Source organism: Jaculus jaculus, chromosome 10, assembly GCF_020740685.1.
Source record: "Jaculus jaculus isolate mJacJac1 chromosome 10, mJacJac1.mat.Y.cur, whole genome shotgun sequence".
NCBI classification, from domain to species: domain Eukaryota; kingdom Metazoa; phylum Chordata; class Mammalia; order Rodentia; family Dipodidae; genus Jaculus; species Jaculus jaculus.
The window spans coordinates 102,490,107-102,499,595 of NC_059111.1; the positions used below are offsets into that span (position 1 = coordinate 102,490,107).

The 9,489-nt window shown below is 47.3% G+C and overlaps 1 non-coding gene across 1 annotated transcript; it reads right to left on the bottom strand.

The window, feature by feature from the left end:
* Nucleotides 1-3,423: 3,423 nt before the first annotated feature.
* Nucleotides 3,424-3,531, bottom strand: LOC123464163. Its single transcript, XR_006639404.1, has one exon. It is a non-coding gene; the product is annotated as a U6 spliceosomal RNA (small nuclear RNA).
* Between the last annotated feature and the right edge of the window lie 5,958 nt (nucleotides 3,532-9,489).

The following is a 9,489-nucleotide window of genomic DNA, read 5'->3' on the forward strand; positions in this document are numbered from 1 at the left end:
GGAAGCCCTGGCGCGCCCATTCTCTCTCTCTCCCTCTATCTGTCTTTCTCTCTGTGTCTGTTGCTCTCAAATAAATAAATAAATAAATAAATAAATAAATAAATAAATAATTAAAAAAAATAAAATAAAGTAGGGAGACTTAGAGAACTGAGGAGGTGCTCATGGCTCTGTAGAATTTTCATGCTTTGTTCCTCTCTAATCAGCAGAGGCTGTAGAGATCACTCAGACAGCCTGAAATGTCTCTCAGGGAATATGGCGAATTTATAGCTAATATCAAGTAGGCTATATGAAATAAAACAGCCTATCACACGTGTATGCAGATATCCTGCACAGGATAGAGGAAGAACTGATTTTTAAGGATCATGCATCTTTTTTTAAGTATTTTATTTATTTGTTTATTCATTATTTATTGGAGAGAGGCAGATAGAGAGAATGGGCATGCCAGGGCCTCCAGCCACTGCAAACAAATTCTAGTTGCACGTTCCATCATGCGCATCTGGCTTATGTGGGTCCTGGGGAATCAAGCCTGGATCTGTAGGCTTCACAGGCAAGTGTCTTCACGGCAAAGCCATCTCTCCAGCCCAGGATCGTGTTTCTTTCGGAGATGGCATAAATGAGAATGAGTGTACGGGCATGTGTGCATACAAAGGAACGGAAATGCCCAGGCTACTGTGTGGCATTTGTGTGGGCCTCAAATTTTGGGGCTAAACATAATCCTACGCAATAAAGCAAATGAAGAGGAAGGAGAAAACCTCTGATGGAGTTCGTGGGAGGCAGTAACATGTTAGAGGACCCCAGCTACACAAGGAAGGACACACTGACCCAGAGATGTCTGTCTGCTCCGCTCCTTGCAGTGCTGCGGAGTTGGCTGGCGGGGGTGGGGGGGACGCTGGGGTTCTCTCTTTCTGACTTGTTGGAGCTCCGTGAAGCCTCCCCATTTCCTTTGGGAGCCACTGAGCCATGTGATCCCCATCATGGAATCCAGCTCTGAGAGTCTAAGAGGAACTTTGTCACTTAAGCCCAGCTCAATTGGAGGGCAACTTCACAGACTTGCTTCAGAGTGGTGATAAACCCCAGTAGGGTCTGAGATGAAGGTAGGAATAACACTCATCTTAAGAACACTCATCAATAAGGCCGAAGCCAAGGGGACATGACATCAGGGGCGACGTTGCCTTTCTGAAGCCAGCTGGCAGTTTCGGACAAGGCTGTGTGCTTCAGTACCAAACTCCAGAACATCTGGGTTAGCCTGGCATTGCCAAGGCTGGGAACATGGCTAAGAATGCTGCCTGGAGTTGTAGTTGTTCCAGAAAGCAAGCTAAAGGGTGACTTAAACTGCCTCGGAGCACAGGAAGGGTTAGAGACTCCCATGAAGACAGGCGGTGGGGAAATACAATAAGAACTAAAAGAAAGAACAAGTAAGCGAGACCGGAGCCCAGGCATGCTTGGTGGACCTGAGCTCTCGGAACCGGGAGCTTACAGCTTCTGAAGCTCTTGAGAGGCGGCTAGGAATAGAACCATGCATGGTCATCTTGCCCAGGACCCACACCCAAAAGGACCAAAAGGAGAGGGACAGCTAGAGTGCCCTGAGGATGGCATAAAAACCACCCCTGACGTGGTATTGGGCCATCAGTGTTGCTGTTCGGAGACAATTGAAGCAATGGAGCACTTTCTCTACGTGGCTCTCACAGGCGGCTTTATGTTCCAGAACTGCTCCACCTCTGTCAGCTGCTCCTTTCCAGCGCACTGGGCAGCTGTAAGTGGTGCGGTTTTAAACTAACAGCTTTGGTGTGGAGTTTAGCAGTGGGAAGTCTTATAAAGCTCCCCAAGGTAACCAAAGACAAAGGCCTTCATTTGGGGCGACCCTAGGAATACTCTTGGTATTGGAGAGCCTCGTACACTGAGTAACATCCATGGGACCCATGAGAAGTGACTTCAAAGGAACGAAGAAAACAAAGACACAAATACCAGATGTGGGGGATCAAGAAAAAAAAAAGAGACCCCATGGTGTACAATAGTGAACCCTTCAGTGAAGTTCAAGGCTATGTTTGGCCCACCTTGGAGAAGTTTCCCTGAAAAGCGTTCCCCACCAGACCCTCTCCTGCTCCTCCTTTGCCTGGGATTAATCCCCCCACCTCCCTTAGTCAGCACGTGTGGTCTCCCCATGCCTTGACGTATGCGCGTGCTCTATGGTCTAGTAGCCAAACAAACAGCAAAGGCCAGTGCTGAGAGGAGAAAAATCGGATAGATAGGCCGACTTGATCCTTCCAGACAATTTCATGGCCACCTATACTCCAGAGACAACAGCCCATGCGTCAATACCCTACTTGGACCTGCAGGCAGTCCACCACACCCTGCGCTCCTGGCCAGCTTCACCATCCCAGACCCTGGCCGCTCTGCACTACACTCAGAAGACCAGGAGGCAGCTGGAAGGCAGGTGCAAGATGCTTATAGATACAGTTGCCTACTGCCTATGGCGGTGGGAGGCACTGGCCTGGTCCTTGGTGGGCAAATATGTCCATTCCAAATGCAGCCAGGGGTGGGAACTTTGGTGGCTTCTAAACCTTGCACAACACCCCCGGGTGGTTGATGACTCCTTGCTTCCTTTCCCTAGCTGTCTCTCCCGTTCTCTTCCTTCACCATGTCTTTGAGTCACTTGCTTCCCTAAGGGCTCCAAGGTGTCCATGAGCAAGATAGTGACAGCTTTGTGGCCCCTACCTGTCACTGTACCACCTAGAGTGACTCTTAAAGGGCCCTTCCCTTTTTCCCAGTGCAATTGACTTCTGCTCAACCTCCTAGGATCCGGCCTACCGTTCTCATTCTCTCAGCATTTGCTCCCCAACCTTGCTTCCCTGTTTTGACTTTCACCTTTTTTGTTTAATTTAATTTATTAGTTTTCTTTTCAGCAAATGCAGGCAGTTTGGTACCATTGTTTAGGCTCATCCATGATCTACCTCTTCCCAGTGGACCCTCCTTGTTGATGCAAATGGGTCGTGCATTGTGGAGTTAGCCCACGGTTATTGGTACAATAAATGTCTCTGCATATCATGACCCAACATGCGGCTCTGACATTCTTTCCGCCCCCTCTTCCGCAAAATTTCTCTGAGCCATGTTGGGTTCATTTTTGGTCTGCTTCAGTGCTGAGGTGTTGGGGGTCTCTGAGGCTCTGGCTCTCTGGTTTGGTAGGAGTTGATTTGTCTCTGTGTTGGTCTCCTTCCCCCATGTGCTGGTATCCGGTTCACAGGAAAACATCACCCTTGCTTATTTTGCCAGTTGTACTTAGTTTCAGTGGGGCCCTTTTTGAGATACGTTGGGGCAGCTCTCTCCTTAGGATCTGCATCTATCTGAAAAAGAGAAGCAGATCCTCCAACGGAGAGTAAGTTAGCACCCGGAAAATTGAGATAACACTTACTTTTTTGATAGAGAAAAAATATGGGACACTTCACGAATTTGCGTGTCATCCTTGCGCAGGGGCCATGCTAATCTTCTCTGTTATCGTTCCAATTTCAGTATATGTGCTGCCGAAGTGAGCACTCACCTTCAATTTCTCTTCCTTTCTCTCATGGACTTACTTTTCTGGTCACAAGTCCAGCCGTCACCGTTACCCTGTCCCTTTATCTTGCTCGCTCCTTCTTTTTCTTTCTCTCACCTGAATAGCCAGTGACACCAGTCAAGTCCTCCATACGGGCCTGGCTTGTGGGGAAGTGGAATGAGCTTCTTCTAAAGACAACTAGAGTTAGGGCACTGATGGGCTGAACAGAGGACAGGCAGGGCACTCTCCTCTTCCTTGGTGAGCCTGCTGGGCAGTGGTTCATGTGGGATTTGGTTGGAGGAACTTCATGGGTTGGCTGTCTATTCAGGTGAGCTTAGTTTGGTCTGCAATTCTGCAGACTTGGAAACTATCTTTGTGGTTCACTAGGAGCAATCACACACTGCAAATATAGTCACACTGCAATATACACAAGATGTCATCCTGGCATCACTGCACTAATTTACTAGGAAGGATAGCTGGTAGTAAGGATGGACTAGCTGCCCACCGATTCTGTTTCTTCTACTTCCACACGTAGGGAGACGATACCCTCAGCCTCACTTGCAGTGAGATAGGAAATGTGATTGAATTCTAGTGAAGGGAACATAAAGTAATTTCTGCCATTTCTAGATGCTGTCACAAAATGGCCCAAGTACCGGAAGGGAAAGGCTTTAAATGGAGACATGTAATGCAAGGACTGTAGACCCTTGAGTCACCGCCCCATGGAAGAGCCACCAGGAGCAATGCCAGAGTACTTTGGACTAAGGATGTGTGTAATAAATAAACCTATTGCGTTAAGGCATTGAGCTTTGGAGATGGTCTATTTCAAAGTATCAGTATATTTTTCTAGAGGAATCATGACCTGTTTCTATTGTTCCAAATGCCCACTTCCCTGAACCTTGTTCTTGGAGCTTGCTTAGTGAGGATGAAATGTAATAAAGGTCCAAAGGTTCATGTGTTTAAATACAATGCAATTTAGGCTGTATTGTCTGCCTTGGTTGTGGAGGTACTAGCAAGGCGTCTGTGAAAGTAAGGTGGGGGGAAGATGTGAAAATAGTCATTCATCAAGCATGAAGCACCTTATAACCACTGTGGATCTTTTCTTCCCCTTTTTACTGTTTTTTATGGTGTGTTTGTGTGGTATATACATGTATGTTCTCACATGTGCAGAAGCCAGAGGAAGACACTGGACGTCCTCCCCTGTCGATCATTTGCCTTGTTTCCCTGAGACGAGATCTCTTACTGAACCTGGAACTGTCTGCTTTTTCATGAGACTGGATGACCAAGGAGCCCAGGGGTCCTCTGTCTCTTCCTCTTCCCCATTCAGAGCTGGGGTTATAGGGGTGCACACCCACGCCTGGCTTGAATTTCACATGGGTACTGGAGCTCAGACTCAGGTCCCCATGCTTGCACAGCGAGTGTTCTTACCCACTGAGCCATCTCCCCGGCCTCTTGTTGGTCCTTTTTTCTTTTTTCCTGATGCAGGGTCTCGCTCTAGCCCAGGCTGACCTGGAATTCACTATGGAGTCTCAGGGTGGCCTTGAACTCACAGTGATCCTCCTACCTCTGCCTCCCGCATGCTGGGATTAAAGGCGTACACCACCATGCCCAGCTTTGTTGATCTTTTTGTTAGAAAAAAAAAAAAACAAACTTGTACCTACTCAGAAGCGTGGAAAATGTGATTGAATTCTAGCTAAGGGTGAAAGGGCCCAGCTCCGAAGGCTCCACGAAGCATCGAGCCAGCATAGAAAAGGCTCTGGGCCTGCCAGGAGAGAGAAATGGACAAAGCCGTTGGTCAGGCCTTGCTGAGTCCTAGACCCACAGGTCTTATTGTCTAATCCGTAGTTCCAGCTAGAGATATGGTTAAGTTTACATTTTCTGGCAAATTGAACAGTTTATTTAAGCAAGGACCAATTCATGAGTTAAGTAACAGTCAGAAACAAGTACAGAGGACTTCACCGCGCAGTTGCATAGATGGATGGAAGTGTGCAAATGGCGTAGTCGGTTACAACAAAGCGCCTGCCTTATTTGGGCATGGTCTGGTCAGGTGGCTACCTGAGATGAGCTGAGACGTGGCTGTCCATTGCAAAAGTATATACTAAGGTTTCCTAGGTATTATTTTTCTCATTGCTGTGACAAAATACCTGACAGAAGCCGTTGAAGGATGATTTGGGCTCATAGTCCATCATTGTGGGAAAGGCATGGTGGCTCACCAGCGCCAACTACGGCAGTGAGGCACCTGGTCACATTGTGTCTATAGTCAGAAGACAGAGAATTGAACGCTGGTGATCCACTGACTTTTTCATGTTTATAACACCCCCGGCCTAAGCCCATGGGATGGTGTTGCCTACATTTGAGATGGATCTTCCCATTTCACTCAAAACCATCTTGGGAATGCCCTCTGAGGCATACCCAGAGGGTTATCTTATAGGTGAATCTAAACCAAGCTGGCAATCAAGCTTAACCATTCTTAGTCTGTGTATTCAAGGAGGTTTCAGTTTGTCACATTGGTATTCAAATTATGGAAACAGCCTTGGGCCAGTAGGCTTCTGCATGTTTAATTTAAATATTGTTTAAATATTTAATTAATTGTTATTTTTTATTTGAAAGAGGAGGGTGGGTGCACCAGGGCCTCCAGCCACTGTAAACAAACTCCAGACACATGTGCCACCTTGTGCATGTAGCTTATGTGGGTCCTGGGGAACTGCCTGGGTTCTTTGGCTTCATAGGCAAACGCCTTAACCACTAAGCCATCTCTCCAGCCCCTGCATACTTAATTTAACGTGAGCATTCTGAGTATCTAAAAGGTCCCAGGCTGCTCTTCCTTCCTATTGTCACTCCATCCCATCAAATATCTCCTCAGTTTCTGAGGCCAGAAGCCATAGAGTTTGTCTTAATTTTTACCTCTCTCGCGACCCACATCTAAATCACTAGCGGATGCTCGGCACTCTGCCTCTAACACGTATCCACAAATCAGCTACTCCTCACCGCTGGCTGCTAGCCCCATACCAAGCTTCCACCTTCTCTTGCCTACATGATTGCACAGACTCCTGACTGGCCTTGCTGCTCTGGCTAGAAGCATTGCTGCCTTCCCTAACTGAAGTCACAGCATTTTTGTCTTAAAAATGGAAGTCAGGGGCTGGAGAGATGGGTTAGTGGTTAAGATGCTTTCCTATAAACCCAATGGACCCAGGTTTGATTCCCCAGCACCCATGTAAGCCAGATGCACAAGGTGGCACATGTGTCTAGAGTTCATTTGTAGTGGTGAGAGCTCGTGGGGTGTCCATTCTCTCTCTCTCTCTCACTCTTTCCCTCACTCTCAAATAAATAAATAAATAATATTTTAAAAATGGAAATCAGGGGGCTGAAGAGATGACTTAGTGGTTAAGGCACTTGCCTGCAAAGCCAAAGAACTCAGGTTCGATTCCCCAGTGCCCACATAAAGCCGGATGCACAAAGTGGTAACATGTGTCAGGAGTTCGTTTGCAATGGCTGGAGGCCTGGTAATACTCATTCTCTCTCTATCTGCCTCTCTGTCTCTCTCAAAGTAAATGAAATGAAATAGAAAGTGGAAATCAGATCATGTGGCCCAAACTCTCCAAATGCTTGCCATCTTACTGAAAATAAAATCCTAAGGTTTTATTTTGTGTGTGTGTGTGTGTGTGTGTGTGTGTGTGTGTGTTCTCCATGCTCTGGGCCCTACCTCCTATTTGATCTTCCCTCTTTCCACCCTCTTCTCCACTAGAATGCCCTGCCCACATGCCTTGGTATGTCCAAGAGATGATCTCATAATACCCTATGCTTTAGCATCTACTGGGCATCTGTCCCGGAGCTTTAGGGCTTCAGGGGCAGGTTCTAAAAATTATCAATGAGAAACCACCAATGAGAAAGGAGCGAGAAGAACACCCACTTGACCACGCCCCTAGCAGACAGGTCTGGGGCCTGTTCCATCTGTCAAGGGGCTCCAGCAAGATTGAGCTCCACTCCCCGTAGTGGCGGCTCACTCATTAATATCCCATCTACTGACTCTCTTTCCTTCCCCTCTCTCTCACACATTTTATCATCGCCCCCCCCAAAGTCATCTCCAGAATAAACCACTTGTACCAGAAACCTTCCTGCAGGGACTCCCCAAACCCAGATACCCCACTTGATTCTAGCCACCCAGCTTCCTGTTTCTAAAAGACTCAGACACAACTGTGCCTTGCGGGCCTTCACGTCTTCCATTCCCTGTGCCTGGAATTCCCTCTCTCTGAGGCCCCTTTGTCTTCTCTGAAGTTCACACGAAATGGCATCCTCTGGCCCTGGGATGTTTCTTTTCGTCCACAGAGCCCGGGGCTGGGAGGGCCGCTGAGCATCGATGTGTCTTTGTATTGGCTCTCTTACCCCTGGGAAGAACTGAGCTTGTTACATTCCGCTTTGCACCTTGCATTCTCGCCAAAATTGATGCGTGACACACAGTGGGCATTTAGTTAACCAATTCTTAAATGAACAGAAATAGAGATACGGACTGGAGAGAAAAGAAAGGCATGCATGTTTGTTTTTGTTGTTGTTTGGTTTTTCGAAGTAGGGTCTCCCTCTAGCCCAGACTGACCTGGAATTCACTATGTAATCTCAGGGTGGCCTTGAACTCATGGTGATCCTCCTACCTCTGCCTCCTCCTGAGTGCTGGGATTAAAGGCGTGCGCCACCACACCCGGCTGGAATGCATATTTGTGACAACAGCCACAAACACACAACATGTCTGTAACGACCTTTAGCGGTGATAGCCCAAAGTTAACAACCAGGGATTGTTACCACTGCGTAAGGAAGATGCAAGGACGCTCTCAAGTTCCTGATTTCTAGAAAAGAACTCCAGACTCTTCTCAATGAAAACGAAGAAAAGTGAATTGCAGAAGTACCCGTGCTTCCTGACTTTTGTTGTAAGAAGCATTTTAAATCATGTAATAGTATGGATCACAAATTCTTTTAATTTGCAGTTCTACTTGTGAAAAATGTAGACCCATACCATTAAGCAGCTTAATGGATGTGTGTGCACATCTGTTCATGTGCATACCAAGGGTAAGATGCATTTTATTTTAGTTTAGTTATTTTTATGCATGTGTGTGTGTGTTCAACCTCAGATGTCATTCCTCATGATCTCTCCTCTTTGTTTTTTAAACATACTTTTATTACATACTTTTATTTGAGAGTGAAAGACAGACACGGAAAGAGACAGATAGATAGATAGATGGAGATAGATAGATGAATAGAGAGAGAGAGAGAGAATAGGTGTGCCAGGGCCTCCAGCCACTGCAAATGAAGTCCAGACACATGCGTGCCCTTGTGTATCTGGCTAACGTAGGTCCTGGGGAATCTAACCTCAAACCAGGGACCTTAGGCTTCACAGGCAAGCGCTTAATCACTCAGCCATCTCTCCAGCCCCTCTCTCTTCGTTTTTGAGACAGGCTTTCTCATTGGCCTGGAGCTCCCCAATTAGGCTAGACTGCTTGGCCAATGAGCGACAGGAACCCTCCTTCCTGTTTTCCCAGCACTGGGATCACCAGCTGGGGGTGGTGAGGGGACCTTTCACCTGCATTGCATACACTTTATTGACGGAGCCCACGGGCAGGACACCTCCAGGCATCATTCGGTAGGTGCAAGCCTGCAGGCTGATGTTCACTAATAAACATAACGAACAGATGTGGGCGGTAGTGCCCAATCCTGTTCTATCAGGGCTGTGGAGGCCTGCCGATCTCATTTCTTCATTCCTTTCGTTTTCCTTGGCACACCATCTCTGCGGGTGGTGATCCGGATCTCACCTCCATTTTATATGTCATCCTTCAAGACACAGTTTAAATGTCACCTTCCCTGACCACCATAGGAAGTGGGCAGCTGCTGACCTGGTCTCGTGTACCCTGTGCTCTGTGTGTCGGGCACAGCATGTGTGTGTGTGTGTGTGTGTGTGTGTGTGTGTGTGTGTGTGT